The sequence below is a fragment of the Schistocerca serialis genome, chromosome 10 (assembly GCF_023864345.2).
Source record: "Schistocerca serialis cubense isolate TAMUIC-IGC-003099 chromosome 10, iqSchSeri2.2, whole genome shotgun sequence".
NCBI classification, from domain to species: Eukaryota; Metazoa; Arthropoda; class Insecta; order Orthoptera; family Acrididae; genus Schistocerca; species Schistocerca serialis.
In genome coordinates, this window is record NC_064647.1 from 167,425,349 (window position 1) to 167,439,059 (window position 13,711).

At 40.0% G+C, this 13,711-nt stretch overlaps 1 protein-coding gene across 5 annotated transcripts in view; it reads right to left on the reverse strand.

Annotated features, from left to right (window-relative positions):
• The window catches only part of LOC126425291 (zinc finger protein 501-like), a 438,372-nt gene that overhangs the window by 264,541 nt on the left and 160,120 nt on the right, over positions 1-13,711 (reverse strand). The gene's annotated exons all lie outside the window — the stretch shown is intronic.

The window sequence follows — 13,711 nt, forward strand, 5'->3', positions numbered from 1 at the left end:
ATGTTATGTGTAGATATTTAAACAATGTGACTGTGTCAAGCAAGACACTACTAATGGTGTATCTGATCATTCTTGTTGTGGTCTTCAGTCCAAAGGCTGGTTTGATGAGTTCTCCATGCTACTCTATCCTGTGCAAGCCTCTTCATGTCCTAATAACTACTGCAACATACATCCTTCCAAATCTGCTTACTGTATTCATCTCTTGCCTTCTCCTACATTCTTTACCCCCACTCTTCACTCCAATACTAAACTGGTGATGCCTCAATGTCTCAGCATATGCGCTATCACCTGATCCCTTCTTTTGGACAAATTGTGGCCCACATTTCTTGTCTCCCCGATTCTTTTCAGTACTTCTTCATTAGCTACATGATCTACATATCTAATCTTTAGCTTTCTTATTTATCCTCTCTACTTCAGCAAGCATCGGTTATTTTGCTGCCCAAATAACAAAACTGGTCTATTGCTTTAAGTCTCTTGTTTCCTACTCTAATTCCCTCAGCATCACCTCATTTAATTTTGTTATATTCCATTATCCTTGTCTTGCTTTTGTTGATGTTCATATTATATCCCCCTGTCAAGAACTGTCTAGTCCATTCAACTACTCTTCCAAGTCTTTTGGTGTCTCTGACAGAATTACAATGTCATCTGCAAATCTCAAGATTTTTATTTCTTCTTCCTGAATTTTAATTCTTACTCCAAATTTTTCTTTGGCTTCCTTTACTGCTTGCTGAGTGTACAGATTGAATAATGCTGGGGATAGGCTATAACCCTGCTTCACTAGCTTCTAAACCACTGCCTCCCTTTCATACCCCTCAACTTTTATAACCGCCATCTGGTTTCTACACAGGTTGTAAATAGAATTTCGGTACCCATCTTTTACCCTTGTTACCTTAACAATTTCAAAGAGAGTATTCCAGTCAACACTGTCAAATTCTTTCTCTAAGTCTACAAATACTATAAAGGTAGGTCTGCCTTTCCTTATTCAACCATCTAAGATAAGTTGAAGGCTCACTATTGCCTCATGTGTACTTACATTTCTCCAAAATTTAAACTGGTCTTCCTCAAGGTCTGCTTCTAACAGTTTTTCCATTGTTCCATACAGAATTAATGTCAGTATTTTGCAATCATTACTTATTAAATTGACACTTTGTTCATCTTTGTACCTTTCAGCCACTGCTTTCTTCGGAATTGGAATTATTGCATTCTTCTTTAAGTCTAATACAGCTTGCACGCGAGAGGGAAGAGTTTTGTCACGCCCGGCTCTCTCAAGACTATCAGTTGTTCTTATGGAATGTTGTCTAACCCAAAGGCCTTGATTTGATTTGGGTCTTTCAGTGCTCTGTCTAATTCTTCTCACTGTATTACATCTCCTATCTAATCTTCATCTACATCTTCCTCCAGTTCTACACTTTTGCCTTTAAGTTCATCTCCCTTTTACAGTCCTAAATACTCCTTTCCCTTCTTTTTCTAGTACTGGATTTCCATCTGAGCTCTTGATATTTGTACAGCTGCTTGTCTTTTCACCAAAAGTCTCTTTAATTTTACTGTAAGTGGTGCCCAATTTTTCCCTAGCGAAATGCGCTTCCAAATCCTTACGTTTGTCCTCTAGCCATTCCAAACATCATGGGTTTCTTTTTCCTACCCATCTGCATTAACTTACATTTTTCTACATATAGAGCTAGCTGCCACTCATCACATTAACTAGAAATTTTGTCTAAGTCATATTGTATCCTCCTAAAGCCACTCATCTTCGACACTTTCCCATACACCATAGCACCATCCGCAAACAACTGCAGATTGCTTTCCACCTTGTCCACCAGATCATTATGGACACAGAAACTAATAGTGGTCCAATTACATTTCCCTGGAACACTCCTGATGGTACCCTTGTCTCCGACGAACACTTTCCACCAAGGACAACGTATTAGGTTCTACTACTTAAGAAGTCTTTGAGCCACTTACATACCTAGGATCTTTCCATGTGCTTAAACTTTCATTAACAGTCTGCAGTGAAGTGCAATGTAAAATGCATTTCGGAAATCTAGAAATATAGAATCTGCCTGTTGCCCTTCATCCCTAGTTCATAGTACATCATGTGAGAAAAGGGTAAGCTGAGGTTTGCATGAGTAGTGCTTTCTAAAACCATACTGATTCAGAGACAGAAGCTTTTTGGTCTTAAGGAAATTTATAATAGTGGAATTCACAGTATCTTCTAAAATTCTGCAGCAGATGTTAAGATCACTGGTCTGTATTTTTGCAGGTCCTTTCTTTTACCCTCTTACATACAGGATTCACCTGCACCTTTTTTTTCCAGTTGCTTGGGACCTTGGCTGTGTGAGAGATTCACAATAAGTGCAAGCTAAGTAGGGGGGAGGGGGGGGGGGCAATGTCACACACTACTCTTTGTAAAATCGAACTGGGATTCCATTAGGATATGGTGACTTACTTGTTATCAACTCTTTCAGTTGTTTCTCTACACCAGGGATGACTATTACTATATCATACATATGGGACACTCTGTGAAGGTAAACTACGACATGTTCGTACTCATCTGGGCCTCCTTTGTGGCGTATGTCATATAAGGACATTATTTATTATGCTATGAGACCAAGAAACTGCTGTGTTCAGCTATATTATTTATTACAATAGACCTATTTTGGCATGACTGCCATTGCCAGGTTATATCAGGTGATCTTGATGTCCATACGATATCACTGTTTTTGCTGCTGTCACTATGGTATAAGTTTGCTTCTTTAACATTGGTGGAACTATAGAAGGCATTAAACTATAGCTGGAGCAGTTACCTCTGAAGTCAATACAGCTGTCAATTAACATCCCTACGAAATAAATTTTCAAAATTGGAAAAGTTCATAAATAGCTGCTCTGGCTACATTTTAATTTCTATAGCTCCACCAACATCACAGAAGCAAACATATATAGTAATGACAGTAACCAAAACAGTGATATCACATGGACATCAAGACCACCTGATATAACCTGATCATGGCAATCACCCCACAATAGACCTATTTTAATAAAAAATATAATCAAACACAGCAGTGACTTGGCCTCACAGCAAACTTATAAAGGTATGTTTGTATGATTCTCCTGTGTGAACAATTTCTTAAGCACAAAATTTAAATCTTTAGTGTTCAGTTTGCTATCTTCAACTTCCATACCAGACTGGTCAACGAGTGAATGCATGGAAGCTTTAGCCCTGCTTAGTGATATTACATAGAACCAGAATTTTCTCGCGTTCTTGGTCAGATATTTTGGTAAGGTGTGACAATGTTAGGTGTTACATATGCTTTGCGAATAGATCTTTTCAAAGATGCACAAATCTCTACTAAACTCTGCCTGTTGTCATTTGCACATTCTCTTCTGAAACAAGGGCATAACAGCCTTTGCTTCGCCACCATTTTCTGAATTTCTTTGTTAAGCCACAGTGGGTCTTTTCCATCCTTAATCCATTTACTACACACATATCTGTCCACTGAATGATTCCCTATCTGTTTAAACTTTACCCATAATTCCTTGATTTCTATCATACCAAAGCTAAATGATTGCAATTCACTGACTAAGTTACATGCTAGCAACTGTTTATCTGCTCTTTCTAACAGAAACATTTTCTTAATCTACTTGACTCACTTATTAACTTCTGTAGCCATAATCATTTAATCTCGATCTATACTGATACCACTGATAAGGTTCGACCTGTTTGTAGCTACAAAGTCTAAGATATTTCTATTGTGTGTGGGCTGCTGAAGACAGTGTTTGGTAAAAGTGTTCAAAAAGTACTTCACTAGACTGTCTGTCTGTACCCCCCCCCCCCCCCCCCCCCCCTTGCAATGCATCCATAGACATCCCAGTCTATAATCAGTAGATTAAAGTCTCCTCAAACTAGTATTGCATGATCTAGGTATGTACACACTACTGACCATGGACTTTCTTTGAATGACTCTAGAACTGTCACAATGGAATCAGGCAGCCGCTAAAAACATCTGACAATCAACTTGATTTCACCTACAACTGTCACACACAACAAGATGACTTTGCTGTCATACTCAATTTCAGCCTCAACAGAGACAATAGTTTTGTCAACTGCAATGGACACTCCCTCTCCTGTGGCATCCAACCTGTCCTCCTGATAAATGTTCTAAGACTCAGTAAATATCTCAGAGCTTTCTACTTCAGGTTTAGCCAGCTCTCGATCCCAAGAGTAATTTGGCATGAGAAATTTCCTGGAGGGCAATAAATTTGGGAACTTTGTAACAAATACTTCGACAATTTACTGATAAAATTTTGACAGTCAAAATGTCTTTACTCTAAAAGTAGTCTGATTTCCCCATGTGCATATCGACTGGTGAGTGTTCATGAGTGTACCTCATACTCCCACCTAGCCTAAAAATCCGCCATGTGCCCTCAACAAGTACTCTGCTACCTGAATAGCTGCTTCCTTTACGTAGTGCATTCCTGACCTATTAAAGGGAGTCCTACACATTCCCACCCAATAATGTAGGTCTCGAAATCTGCAACCAACACTGTCACAGAGTTGACAAAGCCTTTGGTTGAGACCCTCCACTCAGTTCCAAACCAAAGGACCCAGATCAACTCTGGGAACAATGCCGCAGACTGCACCCCATGTGCAAAGTTGGTTGGTTGATTTGAGGGAAGGGACCAAACAGAGTTATCATTGGTCCCATTGGATTAGGGAAGGATGAGGAAGAATGTCAGTCAAGCCCATTAGAAGGAAACATCCTGGCATTTGACTGGAGATATTTTGGGAGTTCACAGGAAACCTAAATCAGGATGGCCAGACATGGGTTTGAATCATCGTCCTCCCGAATTTAAGTCCAGTGTGCTAACCTCAGTACCAACTGGCTTGGTCACGTGGGAGGTCAGTAGCCTCCACTACCTCCATCCCACCTCTATGAACTGAGAATGGCCTCAGAACCAACACGACAGGTATCATCAGTTCTGATACGAGCCAAAACTCACAGACAACTGCATCCTGCAAACTGTATACCTGCAGGTAAGGCCACCTCCATATCTCAGATGAGGCCCACAGCATACATACTGAGTGCGCAATGGGTTTGTTTCCAGCCCTGAATGCTATCTTCCTAAGGTGCTCCATAACGCACCTATCATGGGGCTCCTGATAACAAGCAAACCCCTGCCCATATGTGCTTGCTCAGATCCTGCTGCAGAAATGACCACCTGTTCTCTCACAGGGTAAACAGGCAAGGCCAGACACCCAGCCTCCACACTGGCCCTCCATCTTGAGCAACATGAATGCAATACCACCCGCCATTCACCTTGCTGCGAGGGCAGATCCACTGCATCGGGTACATTACAAGGTGCCTCAGTAGCAGAGCCTGTGGGCCAAACAAGCAACACCTGAGGTGCCCCCTGTGACATGCCAGATTCTTTGCCACCACTACAACCCCAGACAGCAGCCTGAATGCGGCTGACTGTATTTGAAACTGCATTTAACTGTTTGCAAATTGTGACTAGCACCTCATGCATCTGCACAAAGCATACACACATCCTACCCATCCTAGCAAGACTAACTGAAGATACTTAGACATGCAACTTGTTACCCTCCTGATGTGTTACCAATGGACACTGATACCTTAAGGAACTGTGCAGCTGTCTGTTCAGAAGAAATGACAACTGAGCTACGGACTGCCTGAATTTAAACTTACAATGCATGTAATTTAAGAAATACGCACTACCAAGAAAACACAGGAAAAGCTAAATATGTAACTTGTTGCCCTGGAGATTGTCACAGGTGATAGCTGGAGCCAGGCTGAACTGAATGGTCACTTGTCTGCAAAACAAACAAATGAGCAACTATTGTGCTACTTACTGGACACCGTAATTTTTCAGGCACCTCATAAATGATAAAACTGGAATACTTCTATCCACAAAAGATGAACAAGCTGCACAATGAGTTGAGAACATCAAAGAAACCTTACACCAGCCCAATCGATATACAGCTTGCAACTTTAAAATGAGCCAAAAATGTAACAGCTAGTGGTAAAAACAGGTAATCTCACAAAAGCAGTTGTGTGTGTAGCATTCATAACATTTAAAAGTAATACAGTGGCTGAAATTATGTAATACAAGAGGCCTTGATTTCATTTGTCTCTTTATTAAACTGTGTAATACCAAAACAAGTTTGCTGGCTTCCACAGCCAGTGTCATTTTGAAAAAAATAATTCTGAGTAATAGGCCACACCATTACAAAGCACTAAAGCAACTAAATAGCTGATTTTTTGACTGTTCAAGGAGGAAACTTAGTTCCTTTAGGGTTTTATAACAACATGGCACAATGCCCAAAATTATTTTATTCAGAATGTGCAATGCCTGTTGGCAAACATGGCAATCTGCAGAAGACTTGGTGCATGTGATCATTGTTAAACTACAAAATAAGGATATCCAACCACACATACAAATTGGAGGGTATCAAGCTTCTATCAGTGGCAGGGAAAGTCTTTTTGCCTTGTTCTAAAAAAGATACAAACAGCAGCAAACTGTCAACAACAAGAAGAACAGGCTGTTTTTTGAAGTGGAAGGCTGTGCTTTGAACAAATACTTGTTCTGAAAAAAATTACAGAATAATGCACAGACTTCCACTGTTTGCTGCACCTTAACTTCATTGGGTTTAAAAACGCTTTCGACAGCATACACTAAGAATCATTGGAGAATACTGGAAGCCTGTGTGGAATTCCCAACCATCTCACTGATGTTTTCAGAAACCTATATCTCAAGTTGCTGCATAAAAACATACAATGGATAGAAACCCTTTCTTTAGAATTCTGAAAGGTGTTAGACAAGGATGCATTTCGTCACCATTCCTTTCATATTGTCACATCATCACAAGACTCCAGACCAAGTCCACAAGCAAGATTGTCATTGAAGTACAGCACTTTGCACTGAAAGCACGCCTATTATGAACAGTAACTTACAGTAAGAACAAAAGAGAACTGAACTCCTGGACAGAAACTGCTGTAGTTTACACAAGCATAGAATGTGCCATAATATACAAACATTAGAAATTTCAAGAACTTTCCAGAATTGATACATAATAGATAACAAATAATTGCTGGTGGTTCGATTTGAGCTGGCGACCTACACCACACTACATGCAGCACAGCTTGTAGCAATGCTCCTCCTCCTGGAGAATTCCTCCAGGGAGTTCAAATGGTTCAAATGACTCTGAGCACTATGGGACTTAACTGCTGTGGTCATCAGTCCCCTAGAACTTAGAACTACTTAAACCTAACTAACCTAAGGACATCACCTACATCCATGCCCGAGGCAGGATTCGAACCTGCGACCGCAGCGGTCGCACGGTTCCAGACTGTAGCACCTAGAACTGCTTGGTCACTCCGGCCGGCCCCTCCAGGGAGTCAACTACAGCATCCTGAATCCAGATTCTGTCAATGGTCCTCTGTATTGAAGTGCTGGCAGATGCTTACGTTCTGCTCATCTTATCACATCCTCTTCACTATCATCATCATCCTCATCATCAATGAAGGTAGCCTCTCCTATTGAAGCTTCACAGTTGCCGAGTTGGTCTTCAGTTTCCTTAAACGAGAAGCCCTAGTATCAAACTGCACCTTACAGCTGTAATATACAGAGGACATGAAAAACATCTCTGCACTTTTCTCTTCATGATGACAGGCAATAATCTTCAACTTCACATGTGACGTCCTACAAGTGATGGCAGATACAATATAGCCCAGTAACAATTAAATGACTTTTCTGAAAGTTGTATTTTCTGCACAGACATAAAGATCTATACCAAGTCTCTGGCACTGTATCTCACTAGCCAGTTTGGCTTTATAGCATTCTCCATCTTCCTACTGTGTGTTCAAGGTGCTTAAATGAGCCAGCCATCTTGTTTCTTTGGTCCTGGTGATAAGGTATTTCAGATAGTCATCCTGAATATCATCTGGTTTGAAATGGAACCAGTGCACCCATCATCCTTTTGGCTTCATGACCATGCAGAAGAAAGAACAGTGTGAAGCCAGTAGTGTTTTACTTATACGCAAATTTCACAAGGGGCAGTACTGTATCCCAAACTCCGTGTTCGACATCAACATACATCAAGAGCATTTCTGCTAATATCTTATTAAAGCATTCTGTGAAGCCATTCATAATGGGTGTGGCCAGTTGTATTCCTGTGTATCATGTCACAACATGAAATTATCTCTGATACTGTTCTCGACTGGAAAATTTTCTATGATCAGATATCAACACAAAGGGTGCTCTATGTTTCAAAATGTCATCTTCTGTAAGCAGCCATGCACTTTCCAGTGCTCCAGCAGACAGTACAGCTTTGGTGCCAGTATAGAGGGTGCAATAGTCACTGCAGACTATTACCCACTGATTCCCTTCAGTTGACTTTTGGAATCTCCCCAAAAGATAGATTCAGATAACAATTTGGTGGAATATCCATCTGTCAGTGGCATTCTTCACAGTGGCTCACATAGTGTCCAATACATTGACAGAGATGTGGATGGTGGTATCAGAATCTGATTCTGTATGGAGTCTTCACATATTCCAGGTGACCAGATGTTGGAACATGATGGAGAAACTTCAGGATAGCTGGCAGTAGCTGAACTGGGATGATGAGCAACTGTTTCTACTCAGGCAGACCATAGTTCCTCTTATATGAATGTTCAATTTACTAACTGGAATTCTTCTTCAGTTGGTTCCTCACTCTTCAAATCTTCTACTGTTTCCAGCAATGCTTAATCTTCCCTCTGTTCAGCAGCCATGTCATTAACAAAGTGAGGACTCAGGTTTCACCCACACTGCTGTGTTCTGTCAAAGGATTCCTCGAAAGGCAGTGTCCTTGCATTTGCATCCATTTCTGTATACCACTTCCTAAAGTTTTAGTACCCATCTTGTATACCAACCCAATGGGTCCTTCGAGCTAGCTAGACAGAATGAAAAATGATGGTCCATCACAACAGTGAATGGTTTGCCAAAAAAATATGTCTGGAAATTGTTAATTGTCAAAACAACTGTAAGGCACTCTTTCTCATTTGTAGAGTAGTTAATCTCACACTTGGAGAGTACTCTGGAACTCTGAAAACAACTTTTAGAATTTACAATACAACTGCACCTATACTATAATTGCTACTGTCAGGGGATTCTTGTCATACAGTGCTAGGACTGAAAAAGATGTTAGCGCCTCCTTAACAACATGGAAAGATCTTTCGTGCACTTTGTTTATGAAATATTTGGTGCCTCCCAGAAGTGGTTCTTGCAAGAGATATGATCCAGAATTCTTTTATGAACTGCTGGTAGTACAAGCACATTCCAAGAAAACTTTTCACATCACAAATATGTTGAAAAGTCAGAATATCTCCAACTGCTCTTATTTTCTATGGATTGTGACAGACTCCATGGCCTTTCACTAGGTGACCTACGATTTTTACTTCTTGGGCAGCAAAGAGAACTTTTTTGTGTTTATGTGGAGGCTTGCAGTCTGAACAGACTTCAATGCAGTTGCCAGGCAGCTTAAATATCTCCAAATATCTTAAAAAATGACAATGTCATCCAGATAGCATACACACAGCCCATTTAATGTGTTAAAGCACACTGTCCCTCATATGTTCGAAGATGGCTGGGGTGTTACACAGTCCAAATGGCATAACTTTGAACTCGTAGAGGCCATCAGGGCTTAGGCAGACATTCTTTTCCCAGTCAGCCTCAATTTGTCCGGAGAATCTCCACACGTCCACAGCTGAGAAAGATTTTGCTTTGCTCCTCTTGAACAGTTTAGGGTGTCATCAATGTGCAGCAGTAGGTAGACACTTAAAACAAGTGCTGCCAGCGATATTCTACACTAGTACTATCTAACTGGTGAATGATCCTCAGTGTTGGTAGTGTATTACCATGAGCCACTTAGTTTATCTTTCCTCCACTTATGATTTGAAAGCATCCAAAAACTGGCACAGAAGAGCTAACACACACTGACATTGTGCCTTGCTTGTGGCCGCATCCTGTTGGCAGTTTGATATAGCTTCCTCCCCTGCATTATCTGTAGTAGTAGTAGTAGTAGAGCATGATTCACCATCAGTAGCATTAATCTGTCCTGCCTACACTATTTCAGCTGTCCCCTTGCACACCCTTTAGGGACGTGTAGCGGCTGCTCATGACCTCATGACAATTAGTGATCAAAGTTCTCCTTGACTACCTATGATGCTTATGACTGTTGCTGGTATGCAGATTTCTTTTCTGAACATGAGCAGCTTTTAGCAATCAATAAAAGCTTCATGTTTATATGAGCTTCTAGACTGATGATTGAAACTCATCTCACTGATGATGGCAGAATACCTCCAACAACAAACATCATCCTAGAGTGACAGTTATTATGTGTGGTTATTGAAATACTTTTGTCCATCTGGAGTTCTGATCTCCCATGGCTATGACTTCTTGAGACCACTACAAGAAGTACTGTCTTATAATAATATTATAATCATGTTCTGCTAAAATGACAAATCCGAAGGGCTTGTTCTGTCACTGATAGTTACTCTTGCAGCACATGTTCCAGTCTGTTGGATGTATTTCCCATTTCCAATCTTCAACACAATCACTTTTGTATCACAGGACATAGTCTTCTTTAGTGAGTGACAATAAGCATTTGACATTACAGAAAAGAAAGTCCCTCAATAGACTAGTGCCCAGACAGGTTGCCCATCAATGATACGAGTGAGATTTTCTGACTTATTGGTGACTTGTCATTCTTTAAGCATTTTCATCTGTGGCGGCCTTCCCTCAACAGGTGGTCACTCATTTCATTTTCCTGTATTCAGTAGCTATGTGAGCGTCTGGTGCCTCTGTATAGCGACAGGAAATGCCTACAGCATTTCAGGAGTGACCTCATCCATGGTATGCCAACAGCTTCGTCCCACAGGTTGATTATAATTGTCTACAGTTGACTAGTGTGAATAGAACTACTGTGATGTTTGACATCAGGTAGCATGGTAGTTATGAAAACCTTGTCTTCTTTCTTTGCAGTAGTATCAAACACGTTCAGTGGAAACATACCACCATTTTGTCCTCTAAATGCCTGTTCGTTTGGAGAGCATTATACTAGGCAAAGGAGTTAGTTGTACGTGTGTTGGTCGGCTTCTTGGTTGTCAGTTGCAGCCTAAGTTCAAGTTGGCCACATCCATTCTTCATGGCATGTTTGACTAGTGGCAGAGATCAGTGCCAGAGATGGATGCACATCTTCAAAATTCTCTATTATTGCCTGACATATGGAGCTGTTATCTCTTGCATACCTGATATTATAGTTCTACCTGCCGTAAAATGCTGTATCTCTTCTCTTAAAACCTAGTGTAAAACAAAGACACAGTCACAGTAGCCTTCCCCAACTGGCACTGGGACCACATTCGGGAATAAGCTACACTTCCTTCATCCAATTCTTTGTCTGCTGCATTTCCTAAATGCGCTGGCACCACTTGATGAATTTCATTGTTGTCATGACATCTTTTACCAGAAGAGCTCAGTACATGTTTTTTGTGACTTCTTCTCAGGTGTCAGATTCTGTCAGCTATTGGCATTTGGATTCACAATCTGGCATGGATCCCAAACGTTCTAAATGTACATTCTGCTGCTAAGTGGACTTGCCACTGATTGTCACCAAATGTTTTCTTCAGTTCAGCCTGGGATTTATCCCGGCTGCTGAGTTTCTCTTGTTTGTCCTTGAACCACTGCTGGGCTGTGCCATCCGAGTAAAAGTAAACATTTGCCTATGACATCATGTCATCCTACCTGTCGTATTTGGCAACCTAATCAAATCCTTTCAGCTATTTTGTCAAGTCCTGAGCAGTGTCTCCAGAAAAGAAAAGATTAGATTAGATTAGTTTTTCATTCCATAGATTCGTTCTGAGGAGATCCTTATGGATGTGAAACATGTCACTTTTTTAAAGGTAAAATAACAATACTAATAGTATGAGTATATACATCATTTGTTTCTATTAAAAAAATTCGTCAACTGAGTAGAGGGAGTTGGCCACTAGTAAGTCTTTCAGGCTTCTTTTAAACTGATCTTTATTTGTAACTAAATTTTTTATGTTTGCTGGCAAATTATTGAAGATGAGTGTTCCTGAGTAGTGGACCCCTTTTTGAACTAAAGTAAGTGCTTTTACATCCTTGTGCACATCATTTTTGTTCCTGGTATTGTATGTATGAACTGAACTGCTTGTTTGAAAAAGAGATATATTATGTAGGACAAATTTCATTAAGGAGTAAATATACTGAGAGGCAGCAGTTAGTATACCCAGTTCTTTGAAGAGGTTTCTACAGAATGTCCATGAATTTACTCCACAAATAATACGTATTACATGCTTTTGGACTCTGAAGAGTTACCCTAAAATATTATACCATATGACATTATGGAATGAAAGTAATGTAGGCAAAGTATGCAAGCTTTTTCATTTTTATGTCGCCTATGTCTGCTACCACTTGAATTGCAAATAGAGATTTGTTAAGGCGTTTCTGCAGTTCTGTGGTGTGCTCCTCCCAACTGACTTTATTATCAAGTCGTAGTCCCAGGAATTTAAGACTGTCAACCTCTTCTGTCTGCTCTTCTTCATACTTTATACATATGCTGAGTGGAAACCTCTTACAGGTTCTGAATTGCATATAGTGAGTCTTTTCGAAGTTTAATGTCAGTGAGTTGGCTTCAAAACATTTATTAATATCCATGAAAATATCATTAGCAGATCTTTCTAGAACTACACTCGACATACTATTTATTGCAATACTTGTGTCATCTGCAAACAAAACCAACTCTGCTTCTGACAGTGTAACTGATGAGAGATCATTAATGTACACAAGAAAAAGCAATGGACCTAAAATGGGACACCACATGTAATTTCTTCCCATTCTGATGATGACTGATGACTTAATTCACTAGTCCCTTGCGCTGACACCCTTTGTTTCCTGTTAGTGAGGTATGACTTGAAGCATTTGGCAGCACTGCCTGTGACACCATAGAATTCTAATTTATGTAAAAGGATGTTGTGGTTCACACAATCAAATGCCTTTGAAAAATCACAGAAAATATCTGCTGCTTGTAATTTGTTATTTAATGAATTAAGTACATTTTAACTGTAGGTGTAAATAGCCTTCTCGATATCAGAACCCTTCAGAAATCCAAACTGTGTTCTTGATAATATGTTATTTGTGGTCAGGTGGTTGAGAAGCTGCCTGTACATTACTTTTTCTAAAATTTTTGAGAATGCTGGCAAAAGTGAAATCGGTCTGTAATTTGATGGTATCTCTTTATCCCCTTTCTTGAATAGAGGCTTAACATCTGCATATTTTAGATAGTCAGGAGATGTCCCAGTTATAATTGATTGGTTACACAAGTAACTTAGTATTGTACTAAACTCACAAGAACATGCCGTAATTAACTTTGTTGATATTTCATTGTAACCACTAGAATGCTTTGTTTTTAAAGATTTTATTATGGAAGTTATTTCTTTTGGTGAAGTGAATGACATATTCATGTACTTGAAGCTATTTGTAAAGGCTAGTTTCAGATATTCAAGGGCATTATTTACTTATCCTGACAATCCCATTCTATCAGTAATGGATATAAAGTATTTGTTAAATAGATTTGCCACACTACGCCCATCGGTTACTAATGTGTCATCTACCCTTAATGCTATTTGCCCCT